The sequence below is a fragment of the Papio anubis genome, chromosome 14 (genome assembly GCF_008728515.1).
Source record: "Papio anubis isolate 15944 chromosome 14, Panubis1.0, whole genome shotgun sequence".
In the NCBI taxonomy this organism is placed as follows: domain Eukaryota; kingdom Metazoa; phylum Chordata; class Mammalia; order Primates; family Cercopithecidae; genus Papio; species Papio anubis.
In genome coordinates, this window is record NC_044989.1 from 33299123 (window position 1) to 33311853 (window position 12731).

Genomic DNA, 12731 nt, shown 5'->3' on the forward strand with positions numbered 1-12731 from the left:
AAAGGGTGACTTTGTGTCAGAAAACCCAGATGTTTTTAAAGCAAGTGCATTAGTTCAAAATTAGCCTACTGCCTTATATACTTTTTATGTCTTAGAGGCCCCAGTATGAATCTGGATTCTATAGAAGTTCACTATGATGGAATATTTTCCTTTCTTTCATGAACTCACCATTTACAACTTAGGCAAATCACCTTATCATTTTGGCCTTGGGGCTCTCCTTTATAGTATGAGGTAGTTAAACTGGCAACTAAGTAAAAAATCCCCTTAAAAAGTGGAAATATTCCGTGTCGCCTACTAGCACAACCTCTTTCTCTATTGGAGCTACGGTTTTCTCTGTGTAGACTAAAAACACTATCAGAAGACGTGAATTACCAAGATGATGAAACCAGGTGCTTAGACACCAAGGCTCACAGCTGCACTGACCAGTAAATAACCCTTCCCTGGTTTCTGGTTTTTCTTTTTAGAGTAACAAACAACAACAAAAGTAGAGTACCAGTTCAACTTGTATAGTCTCTAATTATACAAGTGACTCATTCTAAGGGCTAGAAATTATCCTACAGGAAATTATCCTGAAGGGTCTACAGTGATGAATATCTATGATTTCCTTGAGTCTGACATGGAAAAGTAAGCTGTGACTTGTTGTAGTCAACAAATCCAAACCGACCTGGAGAGGAAGTGGGAGAGAGTGAAACTATATACTCACTATAGTGTGTGGAATCTGAAAATGTTTGCCTCTAAGCAGGAACAGGTACATATTTTTTTTTTCAGGTAGCCCAATGTACATTCTAGTTTCTCTAAATGTTTACAAAGTAAAGTACTGAGGGGGCATTGGCACCCAGTCCCCTGCTCTTTAGAAAACATTAATGACTGCCTATTTTGCTGATTATGATAACTTTTTCTATTAATATAAAAGAATAAACCAGAAATCTGAAGAAACTCTAAAACTTGAAGGCAATCTAGACATATAGAGGATATTACAAGTGGAAATAAATAACAAAAAAAAAAATTAGAATAACCAAGCTTGACAAATGCTGCAGAAATCTCCGAATTTACTTTCTTGTTCAGGCAAGAGGTGAAATTTGTCTTGCAATTTGAAATTACGTTTTGAGTAAACATATGTCAGAAGGCTTAAGTAAGCATAGTAACTGTCTTGTCATTCTTCCTTGTCCAGTCCACAAACAGTAACATTCCAAAGATCTGCACTTTGAAAGATCCTCCTTAGCTTTTGCATCTGTGGTGTCAGTAGGCAGCCCAGTGAGCCTGAGCTAGCACTTGTAAGTGCAGATGTCTACGGCGGCAATCCCTAACTTTTTGGCACAAGAGACTGATTTTGTGGAAGACTGTTTTTTGATGGACGGGGCAGGCGGTAGGGGTTGGGAAGATGGTTTGGGGATGAAACTGTTCCACCTCAGATCATCAGGCAGTAATTAGAGTTTCATAAGGAGCACACAACCTAGATCCCTTGTATGTGTAGTTCACAGTAGGGTTTGAAGTCCTTTGAGAATCTAATGCCACAGCTCATCTTATAGGAGGGAGGGCTCAGGCAGTAATATTCCCTCACCCGCATTTACCTCCTGCCATGCAGCCTGGTTCCTAACAGGCCATGGACCACGCCATGGCCCAGGGGTTGGGGACCCCTGGTTTACAGGACCAGGAAGATATTATAATGATGTAATGAGTGAAATTAATTAGGAATAAGAAAAATTCTGGACAAGACATGGTGCTTCGTGCTCGTAATCCCAGCACTTTGGGAGGCTGAGGCAGGAGGATTGCTTGATCCCAGAAATTTGAGACCAGTCTGGGAAACATAATGAGCCCTCGTCTCTTAAAAAAAGGAAACAATTATTTCTGTTTGGAACAAGTGATAGTTCACTTTCCTCTTAAATCTACTAAAAGAGAAAAGGCACTTAATGGGATGGTAAATGGTAATGTCACTTGGTCTTAATTTGGGGAGACAGCAGAAGGTAGGAGGGACTTTGGGGAACTGGGAGTCAGTCAGTTGCTGCTCAGCTCCATCCAAATGTGGCCTCATGGAGATGCAGCCCTAAAATTAGCAGAACCAGTTTTTCCACAAGAATCTAGAAAACTGGATTTTTAAAGTAAAGGTTCAGATTTGTAAATTTTCACAATTAATTCAAAATTTTTGAAACTCTGTGAGAGCCAATCCTGTATGGGCCTAACAAAAAACATACATCTAAGGGCTAAATCTGTTTATAACCTGTAGATGCTGAGTGAGGTGGAACTTACTAGCTTGCACCATCTTCGATTTGGAGAAAGTACAAAGATTCGTGGTTCATTATTTGTATGTCTTTAAATAGGTTTTATCAGATAAAGAGAAAAAAGTTTTAAAAGCAAGGCATTTGAGGACAATGTTTATAGCGTGTGGACAGGAACTCTGCTCTTGCATTTCATTCCTGAAGCATCAGAGCCAGAGTTCTTGGGTTAATATGGAATGCATGATTTTTTTAGGATCCATAGCACATTGAAGTGAGATATTGCTGATGTCAGGCTTATGGCATCTGTAGTCATCTTGCTGTGAATATGGTCCTTAATAAAGAATTCATTAGAATGATTCAGATAGGGCCTATGTTACAACAAAGATATGGAGATCTGGATATATCTAGATGACATGAGGAATTTTCTAGTTGTCAAAAAATAAATGTTTGGGCTGGGCACAGTGGCTCACACCTGTAATCCCAGCACTTTGGGAGGCTGAGGTGGGTGGTTCACTTGAGGTCAGGAGTTCAAGACCAGCCTGGACAACATGGTGAAACTCTGTCTCTACCAAAAAGTACAAAAATTAGCAAGGTGTGGAGGCGCATGCCTGTAGTCCCATCTACTCAGGGGGCTGAGATGGGAGAATCACTTGAATCCAGGAGGCAGAGGTTGCAGTGAGCCAAGATTGCACCATTTCGCTCTAGCCTGGGTGACAGAGTGAGACCCTATCTCAAAAACAAAACAAAACAAACAAAAAAACAAACCTGTACTCCCATCACATTGCTTTAGATACATGAAAGCGATACGTTTTGGGTCTTGAGTATTTCTTGACATTTCAAGTGTAGATACAGCTTTAGATATTTCAGCATTTTTTTCCTACTCATTGATTTTTTAATGGTAGCTTTTTTCTTTTTCTCCCAATTCAAGTACGTAGTAATAAGTTACTGTCAGATTTGTACATTTTAATTTGTGTTTTTGTTTCAATAAATAATAAAATAGTTTGTGTTACATTTAGTAGTAGAGAAGTATCTTTTTACCTAAATGCTTGGTGAATACTTTCAAGTTTTGCGTGATTAATAGTTAAAGGGTGCTACGATAATCAAACAAATATATATATGCCCCGTTTCCTGACCTAGAGATTAGAAACAAAGTTTGAAAAGAAGCCAGTAGAAATGAGATATTGTGGTGAGATAAAGATTGGCAAGGGTCTAAAATTGTGAACTTGCAGACTTGTGAAATCCCCACAAATTACCACAGAAGCTGATGAGGTTCTCTTTTTAATTTTAGTCCCAGCGTGGTTTCACTTACTATTTCAACTCTTCAGCATCCTTATTATGACTAGTAGATCTGTTAGCAAAACTTCTGGTGGAAATGTTTTTGTGTACTATCCATTCCCCCAAATTGTTTTAGGGACATTAATAACATGACATGCATTTATTTTCATTCCACAGAAGAATAAATGCAATCTCCAGATTTGGATCACATTCAAGATTCATTGGTCTATTACTGACATTTCTAAATGTATCTACTGAAATCTTCTGCTCTTTAACCTCTTTGTGGGAAGATATGTGTCTTTGTATGCCCTTGAGTACTTTCTGTGTGTGCTTAATAAATACCTCTTAAAAATTAGATAGTAAATTGATCAATAAAGAGATCATTGAATGGTTTGGGTGGTATGCCCAGAGATAGCTAGTTTTAACCTACCAAAATAATGAATAATACAGAGTAAGAAGCATATTATAGAATTTTCATTTAAGAAAATACGGATTAAGTCATAGCAGAAATGGGATTTAAAACTAGTTCTCATTTCGTGACACAAATTTCTAGCCTACACTGCCTTTTCCCCCTTCCTTTCTCCAGTCCTTCTTTCCTCTCTTCCTTCCTTTCTTTGCAAAATGGGTATATGTAAGTAATATATATGTGGCTTATGAATTTGAGAGGAGTGACAGAAATAGGAATCATTGCATCCCTAGGTAGAGGGCAGCTTTTGGTCCCTTACCAAGATAATAATAACAGCAGCTAACACTCATTGAGGGCTTACCATGTGCCAGTTAATAAGCACTTTATCTATTATTAACTTATTTAGTTCTCATAACAACTCTACAACACAGACATCAGTATTATTCTATCATAGAGATAAAGATACAGACACACAGTAAATTAAATAACTTGCCCCCAAACCACACAGTTAGAAAGTTCAAGAGTTGAATTTGATCCCAGTGGTCTGGCTGTAGAGTCCAGGCTCTTAACCTAGTTCTAAACTAGTTCTCATTTCATGACAGAAGAACTCATTAAAGAATGAGTACAATGTGGAAGGCCCGCAAGGAAGGGCTATGGTGAGTTATGTCACATGGGCTCTCACAGAAGCTTTAGTTATGATGTTCAGAACATGATAGTCCCTCTCTCCTTCAAAATGATTTTTTTTTTTTTTTTTTTTTGAGGCAGTGTCTCACCGTGTTGCCCAGGCTGGAGTGCAATGGCACGATCTTGGCTCATTGTAACTTCTGCCTTCCAGGTTCAAGCGATTCTCCTGCCTCAGTCTCCTGAGTAGCTGGGATTACAGGCATGCGCCATCACGCCCAGCTTATTTTGTATTTTTAGTACAGACAGAGTTTCACCATATTGGTCAGGCTGGTCTCAAACTCCTGACCTCGTGATCCGCCTGCCTCAGCCTCCCAAAGTGCTGGGATTACAGGCGCGAGCCACCGTGCCTGGCCCAAAATGGTTTTGAGTGAAAGAATGAACAAATATATGCTTTAATCCCAACTTGAAGACCTCACCATCCTGTGAGCATTCCTGCTTTTCCGTGCCTCCCTGCCTTCTTCAGTGCCATTTTCTCTGTGTGCAGCGTTCTCCTTCTGCTCTCTGCCCAGTGCATCCCTGCTTGTGTGGCTAGGCACAGCTCGGTTACGTGAGTCACCTTGTTTTTACCTCTTTCACAACTCTTTCATAATGCCCTGGATCGTAACTTCTGTCCATGTGTGCCCCTTCTCTAGATCTTCAAGCCTCCGAGATCACATTCTGTGCCTGACATATACTTGTACCTCCGCCATGGTGTTCATCACAGTGTCTGGCACAGAAATAAGTGTTTATTCAACAGACAAGAAAGTGACTGGAGAAGTATTCACTGTAATTTTATTCTCTTTACCAATCTGTAATACTAAAAATTGGAAAGCATATCTTGAAATTGCATTATGGGCCTGTTAATATAAAAGGAATAAACATATTCAATAATAAAACATCAAGATAAGAATAAGGTTAGGCTCATCTCCAACCTCCTCCCATTTCTGACCTCTGTTCCCCTCCTAAGATTCCTCCTAGCCCTATACTGAACAGTGAGTCCCTCCCTAAGGCAAACCACCTATCTCCCTGGCCTTGTCCAGACATCTAATCCTCACTCTATATAGTGATTGAAACCCCAGTTTTTGGCCAGGCGTGGTGGCTCAATCTCAGCACTTTGGGAGGCCGAGGTGGGTGGATTGCCTGAGCTCAGGAGTTCGAGACCAGCCTGGGCAACATGGTGAAACCCCATCTCTACCAAAAATACAAAAATTAGCTGGGTGTGGTGGTGCGCACGTGTGGTCCCAGCCACTCGAAAGGTGATGAGGTGGGAGAATTGCTTGAACCCAGGAGGTGGAGGTTGCAGTGTGCCAAGATCACGCCACTGCACTCCAGCCTGGGCAATGGAGTGAGACCCTGTCTCAAAACAAAACAAAACAAAAACCCGTTTTTGGTGTCTCAATGCACAATGTTAATTAAGTAGCAAAATCTCGGCATTTAAAAACTCTGAAATATTTACATAAATGATTTGACCCAAATCACTTGTAAGGGTCAACTGATTTGGGTCAAATCACCTATGCCTTGAGCTATACTCAGAGAATTACATGCCGCATTAAAATATCAAATCCAAAAAAAAAAAAGAGAGAAGATTAGAGAAGAAAATTAAAGAAACCAATTTGAAGTTTAGAGACCATGTCAGAAGACTATGATGGCAGAGAAAGGTAGTCCTATAAAGATATCAGGCATACTTCTGGGCTAGGGGCTAGAAAAAATACAGTTTTGTTCTTAAGCTGGTAGAGAGACCAACAGAACCATTCAGTAACATAAATTTTACAAAGCTAAAGGAAGTCAGTATGCTGAGTGCCAAAATCCACCTGGAAGGGTGAGGAGGGAGGAGGAGATTTCTGGAAAAGTGAGTAGGGGATTGCCAAGCATAAGTATTGGGAGAGGAGAGACATTCAGAAAAATAAAGAAACAATGTGTGCAAAGCATGGGGTCTGTGAAACCGGAGCTCCCTTTCACAGCAGTATCACGTGTGCTAGAGTAAAGAGAGGAAAGAGGAAGGAGGGAATGCAGGGGCAGGCTTTGTATGCCATGGAAAGGACTTTCTATTTGTGTAAGACCACAGGAAACTGTGGAAGAATTTTGGAGAGAGGAGTTCCGCAATCACTCTGATAATTTGGAAAGATTGATTTGGCCCCAGGAGAGAGGGGAGATAAACAGGAAGTGAGAACCCATCTGGAAGTCTGAGGAGTGAGACATTGCGGTGGGCCAGGGGAAACGGGACAACAGCTTGAACCCAGGAGAGGTGGTGGAGATGAAGGGCAGTGGGGGAGAAGAGACAACTGAGAGGTAGGTGATCAGACTCGGGCATGAGGGATGGCAAAAGAGGGTGCTAGGAAATCTAGGGTGAGTCCCAAGTTTCTGGCATGGAATACTGGGAGGCAGGTTGAGCCACAGACCAAGGAAGAAAATATAGGAGATACAGCAGGTTAAAAAAGGGAGAAGCGGGTGGGTGCCGTGGCTCATGCCTGTAATCCGAGCACTTTGGGAGGCCGAGGCAGGCAGGTCACGAGATCAGGAGTTTGAGACCAGCCTGGCAAACATGGTGAAACCCCATCTCTAATAAAAATACAAAAAGTAGCCGGGCATGGTGGCACATGCCTGTAATTCCAGCTACTCAGGAGGCTGAGGCAGGGGAATCACTTGAACCTGGGAGGCGGAGGCTGTAGTGAGCCAAGATGGTGCCACTACACTCCAACCTGAGCGATGGAGCAAGACTCTGTTTCAAAAAAAAAAAAAAAAAGTGAGGACATATTCTTTATGTCCTTTATATTCTGCCTAACTCATTTCCAAAGTGACTGTACCATTTTACATTCCCACATATTCTTTAATTAATTAAAACTATTTCATTGAGACATAGTTTATATACCATTGGAACCTACCCCTTTAAAGTGCACACTTCAGGCTGGGCATGGTGACTCATGCCTGTAATCCTAGCACTGTGGGACACCGAGGCAGGCAGACCACCTGAGGTCAGGAGTTCAAGACCAGCCTGGCCAACACCGTGAAACCTCATCTCTACTAAAAATACAAAAATTAGCTGGGCGTGGTGGCACGCACCTGTAATTCCCAACTACTTGGGAGGCTAAGGCAGAAGAATCGCTTGAACCCAGGAGGCAGAGGTTGCAGTGAGCCAGGATCACGCCACTGCACTCCAGCCTGGCGACAGAGCAAGACTCCATCTCAAAAAATAAATAAATAAAATAAAATGCACAGTTCAGTGGTATTTAGTGTATTCACAAGGTTCTCCAAATTGGACAGCAATTTTATCACTCCAAAAAGAAACAGTGAACCCACTGCAGTTACTCCCCATTCCTGCCTTCCCTCAGTGCCTGGCAACCACTAATCTCCTTTCTGTTGCTATAGATTTGCCTATTCTAGATATTTTCTATAAATGGAGTTGTACAATATGTGGCCTTCTGTGTCTGGCCTGTTTCACTTAGCATAACGTTTTCAAGGTTCATCTATATTGTAGAATGTATCAGTACCTAGTTCCTTTTTATTGTTAAATAATATTCCATTGTATGGAGATACTTCATTTTGTTTATCCATTTATTGATTGATAGACATTTGGGTTGTTTTCACTTTGCAGAAATTATGAATAGTACTGCTATGAACATTTTTCAGTTCTCTTGGGTATGTACCTAGGAATGAATTTGCTAGATCATATGGTAACTCTATGTCTAAGTTTTTGGGGAGCTGCCTAGCTCATTTCCAAAGTGACTGTACCATTTTACATTTCTACTAGCAATGAATGAGGGTGAGACACAAAAACTTACCCAAAAGTTAAGTAAAACTTGCCCAAAGTCACATGCTAGTAAGTAGAAGAGCTAGGATGCAATCCCAAGTCCGCCTGTCTCCAAATCCTACTCCCTTCCTCTGCAGTTCACGTGTAGCTGATCTCTGGTTTGGAGTCATTAACATGGAGGTGTAGTTGAAGCCACTTCTGTGTATGAGTTCAGCGTGGAGACCTGGGAACCGTTGGCAGTTTAGAGGCTAGCAGTAGGAGAGGAGTCTGCAGATGAGACTGAGAAGGTATGACCAGAGGTATGGAAGAAAAACCAAGGAAGAGATGTTGCCAGGAAAACCAGCCAAAAGGAGAATTTAAGGGAGGGTGTGGTCAAGAAGTACTACACTGCGGCCGAACCTTAGCGTAAGAAGACAATGAAGAGAGCTTAGCGGGTGTAATGACTTTTGCCAGAGTAGTTTGAGTGGAGTATGAGGGCAGGAAGTAGAAGGGGAGTTAGACAGAGCTTGATTTGGATGGTCTAAAGAGAGGATCAAATAGAACCAGCAAATTCTACTTGACTGTGAGGGATGGGAGAGATGGCCAGTAGAGGGTTGCTAAATTTTGTTTGTTTGTTAGTGTTTGGTTTTGGCCAGAAGGCACTTCACGTTTACCTACATAGAGGAAACACAAGGGGAGTTACAAGCTAGAGGAAGGAGAAGTGGTAAGACACGTGAACTCTACACAGTTACACAAAGGAGCTGGTGAAGAGAGAAGAAAGGCATGGTGCTGTTTCTGGGTGGGGGGATGGGAGGGGGGTGCAGATACCTTCATATGGCAGGTCAGGGGAAATTAGTTCACTCTGGGCTTCCCTTCATTTGTCTTAATTTGCTCACACTTTAGTAAATTACAATTGATTAATTCCTCCTTTTACAACCTACCAACATCCTTATTCCCATTCCTTGGTCTCCTTTAACTGTCTCTTTCTTTTTTTTTTTTTTTTTTTTTTTTTTTTTTGAGACTGAGTCTCCCTCTGTTGCCCTGTTGCCTAGGTTGGAGTGCAGTGGCAGAATCTTGGGTCACTTCTCACTACAACCTCCGCCTCCCAGGTTCAAGGGATTCTCCTGCCTCAGCCTCCCAAGTAGCTGGAACTACAGGCACGCACCACCACATCTGGCTAATTTTTTTGCATTTTTAGTAGAGACAGGGTTTCACCATATTGTTCAGGCTGGTCCTGAACTCCTGACCTCAGGTGATGTGCTCGCCTTGGCCTCCCAAAGTGTTGGGATTACGGGTATGAGCCACCATGCCCAGCCTTCCTCTAACTCTTCAACCTTTACTTTATGGAAAGCTAGCTTCTTCTCCCTCTATCTTCTTTCTCATTCTCTGTCTCTCTAGATGCACTAATGAGTCCAAAATACCCATCAGAAACCCTAGTTTCTCAGAGTTGTGGCATTTCTGAAAGCTAATCTGGCCTGCTAACAAACCACTTTATCAACCTCTAAAATTCTTAAGAACTCCCAAGGTTCTCTTTTAGTATTTTGACAGACTGTTTCCCATATGTAAATCTGTTATTACTCCACTTAGAATATTGTTCTAATGGAAAATATATATTCTAAATTTCAAATAACCACTTTACAAATTTAGTTGGGAACATTTCACAATTTTAGGACTTCCTTTTTTCTCACTGTGATTTGTACTCTTAAAACATTTTTGAAATGAATTTTTTTTGTTCTGATAAGGAGGGCAGAGTAGTAGTCTTTATCTCATGTCAGAGATGATAAAAGTGAGCCTCAGAGAAGTTACGTGAGACCTAAGAGACTACATACATTTTCTAGTCACTTGTATTTTCTTGTTTTGTAGGTATGGACTGTGAGTTCTTTTCAGGAGTAAGGTGAAATTAGTTGATGTCTTCGATGGGAGAAACACGGATATCGTTGCCTCTTGAGATTTGTTTTTCTTTTAGAGAAAAGAAGAACCATTTGCTGCAGGAAAAACAACTGAAATAAAAGGGAATGACAAAGTCATTAAGTGGAACCTTCTAATTATGGGCTTCAAGCTGTGTAACTTTATTTGAAAGCACAGAAATAATTTTAAACACACTTTTTTTTTTGTTTCTGTACTTTACCGTTAATTGGTTCCAATAAAAAGTCTAGCTCCAAATCCCTGATTTCAGAAGTAATTTCAAACTGAGACGTTACCATCCCATAAAAGAGTACTATAAACACATGGGTTTCTGAATAGGAGCAAAATGTTTTCGCTTAGATAATGACACAGTACAGTTTCTCTTAGAAAAGAGAAATTTATATTACATCTTCAATAGCTGTGTATACAAAGTTAGTGTCTAAATGGTAAAGGAAATCTTTATTAGAGCTTATCACTGTCAATAGTGAAACTGGATAATAAAATTAATAATAAAAATAAAGCAGGATTGTGCAACCCCTACGCTTTTTACAATCCTTTCATTTATTCGTACCTTTAAAAATACCCAAAGATGGTTCAGAACTCAATGTATCCCTACCTGACCCCAAACATTTTCTCTGTCATCAGCTTTTAATCTAAATATTGTTGTCTCACGTGTGTTCCTATTCATTTTTCACACAGTGATAAATTTCTGGATTGCAAATTGCATTTGTCTATCCTATGCCTAATTCTGGAATCATGTTCAGATATTTCCAAACACCTCACTGTCTGACACTATTGGACTTAGCCTGTATTTTCCATTGTAATTTTGTGACCCATAAAGCTTAGTGTCTTTCCTGTCAAGAAGGCCTCCTAGATCTCCTTGGGTGGAATTCGGTCCCATTTCTGTGCTCCTGCAATGCCCTGGGCATCTGTCTCTGTCACCAGACTTAATGGACTCATTGGTTTATAATTGATTTATATTATGTCTCCCGCATGGGATTGTATGCTCTTGAGAATGGGCTGTCTACACCTCCAGCCTATTGCTATAAACATTGTGTTTAATGTTTAATAGACAATAAACGTTGGCTTTTGTGCCCGCCAAACTAACGCCTTTCTCTGATAACCTGCAGGTCCATTCAAAGGCAGTCTTTCATTATGTTAGTGCTTCTTGCTGCATTCCTGTGTAGCGACTTAAAATTCCTGTTTTCAAATCCTTTCCCTTGTTTTTCGTGACAGTCAGCTTCCACTCCCATCCTAGAGTGATGGTAGTTTAGGAGAGATTTTGTGGTCCAGGCTATGCCTTCTGTTCACATTCTCTTGCTTTTTAGAGGCTTTCTATGTAATGTCTTCATTCTCTTGGAGCCTCTTTTGTGTAGATTCTATCCTTGGAGATTGTCATCTGGATGCAGTGGGATGATCCCTAAGAATTTTACTTATGCAGTTGTTAAAAATGCCTTCCTGTTCATAGTGAGCACATGAGGCAGAGCACATTGGTATTGGCACCAAGTACTAAACAGAAGTCAATAACCAGCTCAGAGTTCATCTCACAAGACCTCATTGCATTTTTTGGTGAGAATTAAGTAACAAGCAAGATCTAGCCGCATTTTAGTTATTGCTAGATTGTTTGGGAGGGGCCTGGCCTCCCAGAGTTTGTTGGGGAAAAACCGCAACACAGTGACCAACATGAAGAGCACCTAAATGATTCCTCCTCTTCCTCCTTCTCCGTATCATCATCATCAACACCATCACCACCACCATTATGATCAGCATCAAATCCACTCTGAAGGAAAGGAGTAAGGGAATGTGACTTTATTTCAGGGAATTTGAGACCAGGTACTTCCAGAGCATTAGGACCGCAGACAGGATTCCTTTTTTTTTTTTTTTTTTTTCTGAGACAGAGTTTTGCTCTTGTTGCCCAGGCTGGAGTTCAATGGCCCGACCTTGGCTAACCACAACCTCCGCCTACTGGGCCCAAGCAATTCTCCTGCCTCAGCCTCCTAAGTAGCTGAGATTACGGGCATACACCACCATGCCCAGCTAATTTTGTATTTTTAGTAGAGATGGAGTTTCTCCATGTTGGTCAGGCTGGTCTTGAACTCCTGACCTCAGGTGATCTGCCCACCTCGGCCTCCCAGAGTGCTGGGATTACAGGCATGAGTCACCATGCCTGGCCAACAGGATTCTTAGGAATATAATATTGGCATTTTTGAGAGAAGAAAATATTGATCTTTAAAAAAATGATTTTCCTAAAGTTTAAAATGTTAACTTCTGAGGCTCAGGTTTCCTAGTTCTGGGTCTTACTTTGAGGTATTATTTAGAAAGTGAACACTCGAGTTACTGTAGTAGGTCATAATCCTTCAATGTGGTTGAATGTGTCCATCTGGAAGCCATCCAACTGCAGGTGTCTAGAACGTGTATATGTTATTTCCCTGCTATGTTTGGCTGCAGCCAAATGCAAGGAAAATATCCCCTTGGTGGGACTTTGGAATTTCATGGTATTTAAAGCTTTAGTAAAGCTTCTCTAAGATTCTCATTTCTT

The 12731-nt window shown here is 41.0% G+C and overlaps 1 protein-coding gene across 7 annotated transcripts in view; it reads left to right on the top strand.

Moving 5' to 3' along the window:
* RASGRP3 (RAS guanyl releasing protein 3) overlaps nucleotides 1-12731 on the top strand; it is a 133779-nt gene that overhangs the window by 63457 nt on the left and 57591 nt on the right. The window contains exons 1-2 of one of the 7 annotated variants that reach the window (XM_017947423.3): nucleotides 5846-6849; nucleotides 8446-8607. The exons of 4 other annotated variants lie outside the window; for them this stretch is intronic. The gene's annotated coding sequence lies outside the window, so the exon portion shown is untranslated. Of the gene's footprint in view, nucleotides 1-5845; nucleotides 6850-8445; nucleotides 8608-12731 lie in introns of those variants that run through there. 2 more of the 7 variants (XM_017947422.3, XM_021924744.2) reach the window with 2 other exon arrangements.